The following is a 12307-nucleotide window of genomic DNA, read 5'->3' as shown; positions in this document are numbered from 1 at the left end:
TATTTCAGTGCTGTGGTGCCAAACCTCGTTATAATTAGGTTAACAAAAGATTGGATATAAAATTTAATAACAGTTTAATAACAATACAGTCATAAGATATGAAGTAGAGATCGAATATAAATATAACATTCATATAAAACCGAAAAACCTTAATTGTGTTAATAGATATCCGTAAAGTTCTTTCAGTAAGGGAATATTGAGAAAATAAAAATAAACTATGGCAACATTGGAACTTTGACCCTTTGACGGAACATATGTTTTTAGGAAGTTGATAAAGGTTTACGGTATTTTTGATGTTATAAAAATATTATAACTAAATTGATGAATGATAACATATATAATTTGTTGTGTCTCCTGTTAATTATTGACATAAACAAACCTTAAGGTAAGTCATTTTGGCGTAAGTACGTTTTATTATTATTATCAGAATGAAATATTTTGGTTCACACATACAATTAAGGAAAAATTATATTACAGAATATTTTTTATTTTGGTAGTACTTTGGAATGTATCTTAAATTGCTAACAATTTCAATAAAAATTGTTAATAATTTAAGGCTGCTAAAAGTATTGCTTGCTATTTAGTGTCTTGTAATTTATTGTGTATTATTTGTGCCTTTGTTCCTTTGGTTTAACTTTAAATGTCAAAGGTTACCGGAGTGGCCAAAGATAGAAAAACAGTGGATTAAGGAAATTAACGCAAATACAAGTTTAAAATAATTTTATTTTCAAGAATATTTTATTTTTAGTGTCTAGTTTTATGTTGGTGTTGTTTTTCTTATAGCTTGTAAATAATATAAAATAAATTTAAATATAATTTAATATTTTTATTTTGATTTGCCTTTATTTTGGGATTACTGAATGAGAGATAGATAACAAAACGGTCAAATGATAGGTAATATCAAATTAGCTGATCATCAAAAAATAAGTTATTAATGCATCTTGTTGAGGAGTTACGTATATGTTAACATTGAAATGTATCGATTTGTCGGGATTTATCCTTGACATGGGCAATAAAATAAAGAATTAATTCTAAAAATATCTAATGAAAGCAAACCTCAAATCATAAATTTGAGCTTTTATGTGCACTCGGTCACGCTATGCAATAATATTAAATGATTTAGCCTTGTTTTAACTGATATTTATTTGATTTCAGGTATTTAATTTAATGATATGTCTTTTTAAATACATTATAGGTGTCGGAATATTTATCATTTTACAGAAGTTTATTTGTTAGCGAATAACGATATAGAAAAATGAACGGAAACGAATTTCCGGTATTGTTTAAAAGTTTAATGACACTACTTTGATGGTACTTGTTTCGATTTTCGCTTGAAAAATTATTTTACATTAAATAATCTGTCATGTATCATAACGAATATAATGAACAAACGTCTTAAACGTAGATTAGAAGAAAGGAAAGTCTCTACGCAATAAATATATCAGAGCTTTGTCCATTCAGATCAAATTTATGATCGGATTTCAATTTAAGAGATCAATTTTTGATCAGAATTACCGGGTCTGAGATGTGGAAGTTTCACGGTTTCAGATAGCAGGTTGATCTGGCTTTATCAACAACGCGAAATTTTAGTGTTGCGTGTTTACTACGAAGAGTTCATGCAGAATTCATCGCCTACTATTATCTGATAATTTTTAGCCAATGCGAATACAATAACCTGCTGTATTCATTCGCCGCCAGTGCTACCTGTTACTTTTGGTGTAAAGGGTGCTCAGGTGACAGCGTGAGCTTAAAAACGGACAAACCGCTGGGTATAGACGATCAATAAGAGACCCGCGTGGTTCTGAATGTTCAGGTCCGAACTCGACGCAAATTTCGAGTTTCGGTGGGAAAATATACTATACGAAGAGACCGGGTAGCTGCAGTTTCGATTTAAATAAAGCAAAATTTGGCCGGCAGAACGTTCATCACGATAAATGTTGTTATAATGCCATTTTCACGGTTATATTCATTTTAAAATTTGTTGATATAAAATATTTTCAAGGATACTCGATGAGCAATTGAAATTATAGCGTTTCTGTTTTTTGGCACGGTAGCAACATGCATTTAAGACTTCACTAGTCGTAAATAACAAAACTTGTTTATTTCAAGAGGAAAACAAAGCTTTCGAAAAATCTCTATTATCGAGTTGGCGTATAGTATCGAAAAGTATTTTAGTTTTCTGTTTGAATATTTTTGCTACAGTTTTATTGAAAAAAGTTCTATAAATTAGTTTTAAAGGACTTTTTTTTAAATTGAAGCTTTATTGTGCAAAAAATGGTATAATGTATTTTATGCAAAATATTGCATTGCATTTATTTGGTATCTTCATAAGAAGTGAAGCGCTGTTCAGACAGGTCACGACTCACATGTCGGAACAAGTAGCACAAGGAGATTGGGCGAAAAAGAATACGACGGTTGGGATAGCACTTCACATTTGAATGTTTCCAAATATTTTCACTGGCTTTGCAATATGTGGTCGAACGTTGTCATGCCGAAGAATAATATTGTTGTATCCTTGCTCGTATTCCAGCGTTTTTTCGCGGAATGCTGGTGTCAAATGTATCAGTTGTATTTGATAGCGATTCCCTTTGATGATTTCATCGACTAATGCCTCCAAACCCCCGCCTTCAGTTTTTTTTTGGCTGTCCAGAACGCTTTTTGTCTTCGGTGTTAAAATTACCACTTTTAAATCGTCGAAACCAGTGTTCACATATGGGAATCGATGGAGTATGGTTGCCATAAGCTTCACACAGCATTCGATGACATTAATTCTCTTTCTTTTTCAAATTACAGTCAAAAAGTAAAACTTCCCGCATATGCGATTTACTCTGTACAGAATCAAGCATTTCCACACGGTAAGTTTTTGGTTTATCAGCGTTACAATTTTTTTATGGATCTTTAATAAAGCCCAAGCAAATTAGACATAACATGGATTAAACATTAATTAAACATACATTTCTTAGTACGTCCTTTTTGAATGTTGCTGATGATATCACGAGGAATTAATTCATTCTTTATTTTATGAATATATCCAAATCAGTGTAAGGTGCAAATTTCCGATAAATAATTTTATCGATAAAACTCAACAAATTAATTGGATAGTCTCAGACGGTCGTATTTATTGTCGTTATTAAAGTTTAATGATAAATTTCCGATCATCAGATATTTTTAATCAATTAGAGTGGTCATATCAATACTCATAAATCAATACCCTCTCAAATTTCACTATTGATTTGAATAAATTCGCCAACTTAGACTTGTTGACAACTGCAAACAAAATTTCTTATAACCTAACCTAGATGTCAAAAATAGTCGCAGCACTGACAGATTTCGCAAAATACGATTTACACAGATGCGAAGTCATTTTGTTGCCAACCTAGTTGTTTAAAACGACTCTAATTACCCTTACAACTCGAATTACTTTATTACCATAATTCGAAAAACAAAACAAAAAAATAACGAGCGCTGTAATCTAATAACGATGCCATTATTGGGAACAAACAAATGAAACCGTACACGTTCGTTCTAAGCAAAGAATTAGAAGCCTCTTATAGATAGGCTTAAATATGATTACCTAAATTTAATTCACTTTAACCGATGAACTCATATTACCTGAACTAGAATTAAGTTCGAACAAAAACAGATATGTTTATTTTATGGGTAATGATTATTAGTTTTTTGTCATTAATTTATTTTTTTATTAAATATTCATCAAACATGAGTATTTATGTATTTGCATAGATATAAGGGAATGTCAATGTTCATATTTCTTGTAGAATGTTAGTTTTGCGCCACTGTCACTGATTCTCAAAAATATCGTTTTTTTTTTTTTCATTTTAATAGATTATCGCTCCAAGTGAATTGGGAATTAGTTAATAACCGATTGGTCAATAAAAAGATAAAATAATTTTGGTTTGGTTTTATAACTGTTGTAGCTTATCTACGGTAAACGATATTAAATATTATATATTTTGTTTATTATATTATTTAGGCATAAACATCAGGAATTAATTTAAAATATCGCAAAATCATGTTTGCATTAGATTTTCCTGTCACTAATATTACATGAGTTTTAAATATTTTTATACATGTAAAACACTTCAATTCGCTTGAAAAATAAATTTAAAAAATCAAGTGAGTTATACTGTCAATTACTTGACGTCCGATACTGTTTTTTACATTGACGTATATTTCATAATTGTAACTTTATTTATATCAATTGTCTTAGCTATTAAATAATTTAAAATAAACACTATATATTTATTACTATATGTTCTAGATATTATATATCTATAAACTCATATCAGGAAAAAAACCACAACATTTGGTGTATCTCTCAAAACCGCACTCCTGTTAGCTGCGCTCGAATAATATCGCCGGCAAAATCCGTCAAAAACGATTGTTTCAATCGAGTGTGTCGTGTAGGCATCAATCATTTGACGTCCGGTTTAAGCTACAATTGTTTGACGTATAATTAAACTGAAAAAAATCGACGCCCGTCATTTTGGGCTAGTCCGTGCCTGTGCTGTGGACTAAGCGGCGATGCTAGCAGCAGGATAACATTCGCGAAGCAGCACCTACGCGATTCGGAGAGAGCTTCCAGAGAGAAGTCGTACGCGACCGCCCTTTGAGGGATTGTGCTCAAATATTCGCCGTCGTTTAAATAATGCCGGTGGTCCGGGTGTCAGTGGACGCGGTTTTTTAACGTTTTGTGTCGCACATCAACGTCAGGATTGTGAAAGTGTCTATCATCTTCGTTACAGTTCGAATTCACGACCCACTGTGTAAGTAACTGTTATCTCTTCGAATTCACGTTAGACCAGTTGTGTTTGTTCTAAGAGAAATAGTTTTAATGCCTTTCTAAGAAAAAAATTGTACCTACTATTCAAAATAAATCCTAATTGATGTGTTTTACACTAGACGAATCTTTTTTTAAGTTTTATTTCCAGCATTTGACGTCATTAAAGCGACAAAGTGACGTCACTGAAATTTGCCCTATACATCCCGTAGATGAACGTTAAACATTCAGTGCTACCTTTACATACAGAATAATTAATATTGCTTTTTTTGTCAACGTTCGTCTCTAGGTCTAATTATCTCTTGAAATTAGACAAAATTTGTCAATTACATATTTGTATATGCATGATAGCGCATTGTTCAAAATAATTGTAAAAAAATAGAATACACAACGTTCTTATGCTAGTATAATAATAATATTTAAATATCTATATTTTAAGCAAATGTTAGGGTCATATACATTCTACTTGTATATTATTGTATATTACAGGGTACCTCTCTTGCTTGCTTTATTAAAACATTTTAAAATTAAGATTTTCTATCATAATTCAGTGTCAATGTCATTCGAGGATTGTCAAAAACTATCCCACTTGCACAGTTCAAACAAAAATAGAACGAAACATTTCGAAATCAAACTTTTCAATGTACGAGAATAAATATTTATGCTTTGTTATAAATAATTCTTGATATATCGCGCATATATCAGTATAAAAGCACCCGAAATTCCTTGTTATATGTAATGCAGATTTACACGTTATGGTAGAGCTAATTCTGTTCAAATAAACACATTTTTTTTAAATGTTAAATTTGAATGTTTCAGTATACACTATTGTATATACAAACAGATGTATTATTGTCTATAAATATATTAAACAGACAACATGTTTAATAATACTATGGGAATGTCCAGTATTTTGTATTAAAATTCACAAAATGTCAAAAGTATACTTTCTCAAGATTAATGGATTGTTTTTATTAGGATAGTTAAAACAGAAAGAATAATATTCGTATAGTATTAAAATGTTTTTCGTCATTAACAAAGTATAGAATATGTTAAGTGAAAAAGTTAGCCACGTTTTTATTGTTTTTAAATTTAATTTAAAAATGGTAAATTGGAGATAGAAGATGAACGATACATATAGTTTTTTTTTACGGTCAAATAAATATGAAAAAAAAATAGAAATTAATCAGCTTTAGTGGAGCTCTAGGGAAAAAGTGAAAATTACAGGAATATACCGTAGAACATAAATACTTACATTTAGTAAATTCAGTAGATATAGTATATCTATATAACTATAATGTTAAAATAAATAGTATTTTATAACATTTATTTCATTCATTATTTTATTTGTATTAAAATGTTGTAATATACAAAACTCTATTCAAAGTTTTTTTGTACATACGTCATCAAGATGTTTAATGTATTGCCTGCCGGAATTTGTAAATTCCTTTCAGAATTAGACAATATTTTCCTTCTCATTTTATTCTAATTAAAAAGAGATACAAAGCTGTCTGATTAGTTCTAACGCGTAAACAAATGAGCCTGTCAAAGTCGTCCGGTTGGCAGACGTATGCAATTCTTGAAAGCAATAGTGATAAGAAGTTATAATTCTAATCTATGAACTATTGTGGCTATATAATTAACTGTAGTTTTTAGATGTATTATAATGTTCAATTAAATTATATTTGATAACATTTTTGTTCAATTTTTTATTTAGATTAGAATTTTGTTGTATATCAAAGCCCAACTGAACTAAAACTCATAGTTTATGCGGCAACATTGCGACGTTTTGACGTCACAAATTTAGATGACGTATGTACAAAATAACTTAATATTATGTATAAATGTAATTTAAAACATTTTATTAAACATTTATACCTTGCACTGAAAAGGAAGGTTCATCATGATGGGTCTAAGGATATTGCCTGTAAGGAAAGAGTTATTCGTTCACTTCAAACTAAGAAAGTAAGAGCGAAGCTATAAAAAGAAACAGTTTTGTAGGGAGGTGATATTCTAGTAGATGTAATGGGCATAATTAACATATAATAATAATACTAATATAATAACATATGGCACCATGGCGACGTTTTGACGTCTTAATTGAGATGACTCTATTCAAAGTTATAAGTTGGGCATAAGTTCGAAGGCATTGAAAAATAGTCCTTGGCAGCCACAACATGGTAAAATACATAGTAAAGAGCTCTTTTGTCGATAGGATCACGATAATATTCATTCAACATCTCCATATTGGACTTGCACGCATTAAACTGTGATGTGTCAATCATAAAATACGTTTAAACATTTTGATCTTGTTGTATAGTGGTTTTAAATCATCAGTGTTAGAGCTCCCGCACTGAAGATGCAATTTGCAAGGATAGCGAAACGTGAATTACTATCAATATCAATAGTTCGGATGTTAGCAACTGCGTAAGTCTCATGTCTAAAATTGTTACCACTTTAATGAATTAAAAAAGACAAAATAATGCGTTTTACACTTGTACATTATTTAGTTCGGCAAAAATCACAAGGACTTATCTAAATGTAATTCTAATGAATCACTGTCAATGCTATTGTTTTAACACTTTTTTGAGGAATAAGCAGTTTCACTAAAAGACTACAGTAGAACTAAAAATACAATGTTATTTTAATATTTCGTCATAACAAAAAACCCTGATTCATCAAAATCCATTCAACTTTTCGGTCAAACTCGATTCATTGAAGACAAATACTTTTCAGTCAAAATAATGCACCTGCTATAACTTCAAAACTTATGACTAACTGTTTAAAGGCGTAACTTATTCACCAGGTTTAGCTCCTGCTGATTACTTTTTTCACATTTCAAAATATTTTTCCGTAAAACAAATTAACATATAAAGAAGATAAGTGTTGTGTTAAAAATGGAAAACATTATTTATTTAATCTGAATCTTTTTAAAATCTGATTGAGAAATATTTGCATATATATTAATCAAAATATTTTCAAGCATTTTGTATATTATTTCTCATTTTTCTGGCAATACGGCCATACCATGTTGATAGAGTGGTGTTGATTTGGCAGCGGTCAAATCATCGATCCATTTTCGCACTTCTTAGACATTTCGTGCCAGCCAAGCTATGCTGCATCGATCTGAATAAGTGGTAATCAGAAGGCGCTATTTCTGGGGAATACGCTGGGTGTGGCTTAACTTACTATTTCAGCTACAATAGTATCTCCTTAGCAATTCTTGCAACATGGGCAAGCGTTGTCATGCAAGAATATTACTCGTCTGTTTCTCACTGATGCTGGTCTTTTTGGCAACTTCGTTCATTTTTTTTCAGTAGAAGTTGGTAAGCATCTGCGGTAAGAGTTTCATTCGGCTTTGCGACAGTGTATCCTCCAAATTTCTTGCTACACTTGATACTTACTATTGCTGGAGTCTTTTACAACAATATGTCGTTCCGTTCGATCAATTGACATTAGCGACTCGTAATATACTACACTTTGCTGATCCTAGCATTTAAGACAATAATATTACAATTAAACGACTACAGGATTATCAGTAAAGTAGTGTTTGAGAACTTAATTTGATTTTGAATTTAGAAAGCAGCCGCAACTCGTCCATTTTTATAAATACTTTGATAAATAGTATAACATATATAGATAATAATCTTGGCGGCGTCCATAATAGATAATAACAGGTCAATTGAAAAGTCCCCGGCCTAACATAATAAAACACATTTTATTTACAATATTTTTTTATTCAACATATTCCATAATGTTTTCTTCGGTCTTTTGGGCGCCCACTGCATTCACCGTCTTCGGTGCTCATTTCACCACGTCTAAACTTAGTATACCGATCCTTGATGTTTGATTTTCCTGGAGCAGTGTCCGGATCAAGCCAAGTTTTTGCTTCAACTGTATTTTTTCCCTTCGAAAAGCAATATTTTATCAACACGCGAAATTCCTTTTAATCCATTTTTTTCACAGTAACAAAAGTTGCTTCACTCAAAATGATATAATTGACAAACTAATGATCCGACAGCTGTCAAATATATACACGCATCTTTTGAGGGTTAGGGCTAACTAAAAAACATATGGATTTAATTCTGATAGCGTCATCTATGTGTCAGGCCGGGGACTTTTCAATCGATCTGTTACTTAAAGAGGTATAGCAATAAACTCACCAGCCAGCAACCTTTCCAGCATTATTTGAGATAGTTGTATTAATATTTAATAATGACGTTAAACGTTATACAATTATTCCTGGACATAAACCAATTTTGATACAATCATTTCCTTTGCAACAAGGATTGCAAGGATACACCTTCAACATTTTTTCCATAGCATCTAGTTTATTGACTTTAAGAAAATTTCTGTCGCGAACTTATACGCTGATGATGATTTTTTATGTTTTAACGTTAAAAAAGTGGGTTACTTTTTCACACACCCAATATATATCCTTAAGACAACTAGGAAAACAGAAAAATCGTCCGTCAGAGAGGAATTTCCATATTTTTGTGAGTATAATTTCCATGATATCCCGATTTCTATGCTCACATAAATCTTGTATTTGCCTTTTTTTATATTATTTTACTAGGCAATACAAAAAAAAATGTCCTGTGTTAAAATTCAACGTGAACATTGGAGATGTTAACTAGGACAGACTAGCCGAGAAGACGTATGTCGACTAATATTGAAAAACTACTTTTTGTCAATTATACGTGTTCACTTTATTTGGAATAAAAGTTGAAATATAATAATTCTAAAAACGCATTTGTTTTGGTCTTATTTAGCCATTATTTTAATATTTTTGCGTTATAATTAGATAATCTAATGTATATTCTCATGGATAGATTACAAAAAGCTAATGTCAAATATCAGGTTTCTTGTACATCAAATAATTCGATGAACTATATCTTACTAGGCTAAATATGACTGATATTTGATTGACTAATGTGATATTATCAATTTTTTACAGCTTGGTATGCGTGTTATAGACAAAATTTTCACAAAAACACAAATTTAAAGTACTTGATGAAGTATTGCAGCTGCACGAGAGGTTTTATAAGCTTGTACGGTTGTTATTAAAATAAACTTCAAAATTACAATTTGTGCATTTTTATTTACCTAAATATTACAAAGTAATTTGTTACAATAAATTTTTTTTATTCCAAAGAGCAGCAAAATTATCCACTATGTAAAATTAAAATTTTGGTAGCGTTGTCAAATACATGTGCAACTATACTTTAAAATTATCATCAAAAAGTTTCAGTAGGTTTGCCATCAATATAATTTTAATATGTCTTAACCAATGTAGGACACTTAATTTCAATATTACTTTTTTTACAGTTCCCAACTGATGATCGTGCTAACATTGGGTACTCTTTTGACTATGTATTATGGACTAGACAACTTGAACTTTTTTTTTGAGGCCTGAATTTTCATATTAAGTGCTGTATTTTTTACTTTTCTTCAGTATTCGACGACATTTCATGCCTGGAATATCCACTCACTTCAATTCTACAACGGTTGTACCATTCTTTTTTAAATTATTATTTCAATCACACAGTATAGTCACCATCGACGAATCGTTTCTCGGCCAATTTTCGTTATTTACCTTTATAAATGTAAGTGCAATTTTTCATTTATTTTCCTTCCGTTGGTAGTACAAAACCGATTTTTTAACTGTGAAATATAACATAAATAATCCAAATAAAATCGAAGCATGCTAAAATGTTCATACGCTGGAATGCGAAAATGATGGTTAGGAAACGTTAAGTGACGTCAATGTTTCGGTAGGTGTTTGATTAAACATTGCGAATTTTTAAGTTTTCTGCATTTCTTTCAAGTAAAATCTCAGTAATCACAGTTGCAATTTTACAATAAATATTTTTTAGAATCTATATATCCTATATTATTACAGCCCCAAGGAAAAATAATTTTAAGAGTTAATGCAAAATATACCCGTACATTACGAATATATTTGTCAAAAACCTCTTTAGGAATTTTTAATGTTTTAACTCATAACCACGCATATCTTATCAATTATTTTTGCTTTTCGTTAAATTATTTGTAAGAAAATCATTGTTGTTTAATGCTAAGTAATCTAAACGTTGATATTGTAATTGCTGTAAAATTGCAATGGCTGAGAAACGAAAAAAGGGTCCCTAATTGTACCAATTCCCATTCCCAAGTACATTGGCCACAATTCTAAAGTTTAATGAAATATTTTCCGAAGATAATGTGTTGCCTGCAAACAGTAAAAGATTGAAATTATGTTAATTCATAGGATTGTGTTTTGAATTAGTTAAAGCAGTACTAGACGAAATGTGATAGAGCCAGCAGAGACCCTATTCTTCAGGAAAAAGAAAAAAATATAAAAAAATTCACAGTAAAATTGGGTCCATACTAGCACCGAGTTACTTCATGATTTAAAAAAGATAAACGAAATGATTTTTCCAAAATTATGTGGTGAAGATGCAGAGGTATGTGATGAATGAAAAGACAAACTTGAACTTGACTTAAATATCTTGATAAAAAGGTAAAGAAAAAAAGAAAATCCTTATGTTTTTTCGATAATTGTTACTGCACATGGAGACATTTCTAATCTACAAACATAAAACTTCAACTACTAGACCAAGGCATCATTAAAGCCAACTACAATTAACGTGTTACAAGCCATGGGGATGATTGTCAAAGCTTGCAATCAATGTCAAGTCAGTGCAAAACAATCACAAACTGTTTCAAGAAGAGTGGATTTAAAATTCCATGTGATAAGAATGATGACTTGTCGGTCGCCGAACTAGCTAAGACTCGACAAAGAGTTCCAGAAGAATTCAACCTTCAAGAGATCGAGTTCGGAGAGTTTCTTACCCCTGATGATGGTTTAGTTGTCTGTTGAAAACTCACTGATGTTAAAATTATCACATCTGTATTGCCAGTTACTAATGATGAAGCGGAAGAAAGCGAAAAAAAAAGAAAAATTAAAACTAATCAATATGATTTTACAATAAAATACGCTCGTAACGCTCTAAATGTTATAAAATGTCTATTTCTCATAAAGGTGGTTTAAGGGATTTAAGGGTGTTGCCAAATCCGTCATAGAATTGGATTGGACTTTTTCTCTTATCAAGAGAAACAAAATGAAAACTAGATGAACAAAGGTATATTACATTGTTGATATTCTGTGTTTATGTGCGAATCTTGTGATTTCTATTTTGACTGTGTTTTAATTAAGTGTATTCTCATTTATTAGTAGACATCGTTTACTTTAACAGGATAAGCACATGATTTTTTCTACGTAATGTTGAGGTTATTTTTTTATTAATTACATCTTACTACTGTATTACTTCCACGTTGCTGTAATTTAACAAACTTATTTCATGTTTTAAGGCGAAATGTTGGATCACTTCGTGTATCAATTTGATTTCGAGGTCATCGTGCAGCTCTTCGTTGGTTACGTAGCGATAAGCATTGGCAATTAATCGTAGAACTTTGTTTTGGCTGCGCTGGATTAGTTGTTGGTTTGAT

General features: G+C 30.8%; 1 protein-coding gene across 10 annotated transcripts in view; it reads left to right on the top strand.

Moving 5' to 3' along the window:
* The first annotated feature begins 11 nt into the window (after positions 1-11).
* The window catches only part of rdgB (retinal degeneration B), a 30961-nt gene continuing 18665 nt past the window's right edge, over positions 12-12307 (top strand). For 6 of the 10 annotated variants that reach the window (XM_076407267.1, XM_076407265.1, XM_076407269.1 and 3 more), the window contains exon 1: positions 4402-4784. The gene's annotated coding sequence lies outside the window, so the exon portion shown is untranslated. Of the gene's footprint in view, positions 386-4401; positions 4785-12307 lie in introns of those variants that run through there. The other 4 variants (XM_076407268.1, XM_076407266.1, XM_076407261.1 and 1 more) reach the window with 2 other exon arrangements.

The sequence above is a fragment of the Rhynchophorus ferrugineus genome, unplaced genomic scaffold (genome assembly GCF_030347505.1).
Source record: "Rhynchophorus ferrugineus isolate W39M unplaced genomic scaffold, kcgeb_rfMv2 rfM6, whole genome shotgun sequence".
Taxonomy (NCBI): domain Eukaryota; kingdom Metazoa; phylum Arthropoda; class Insecta; order Coleoptera; family Curculionidae; genus Rhynchophorus; species Rhynchophorus ferrugineus.
Note: the sequence above shows the minus strand (reverse complement) of the source record. Positions and strands in the feature narration are given on the sequence as shown.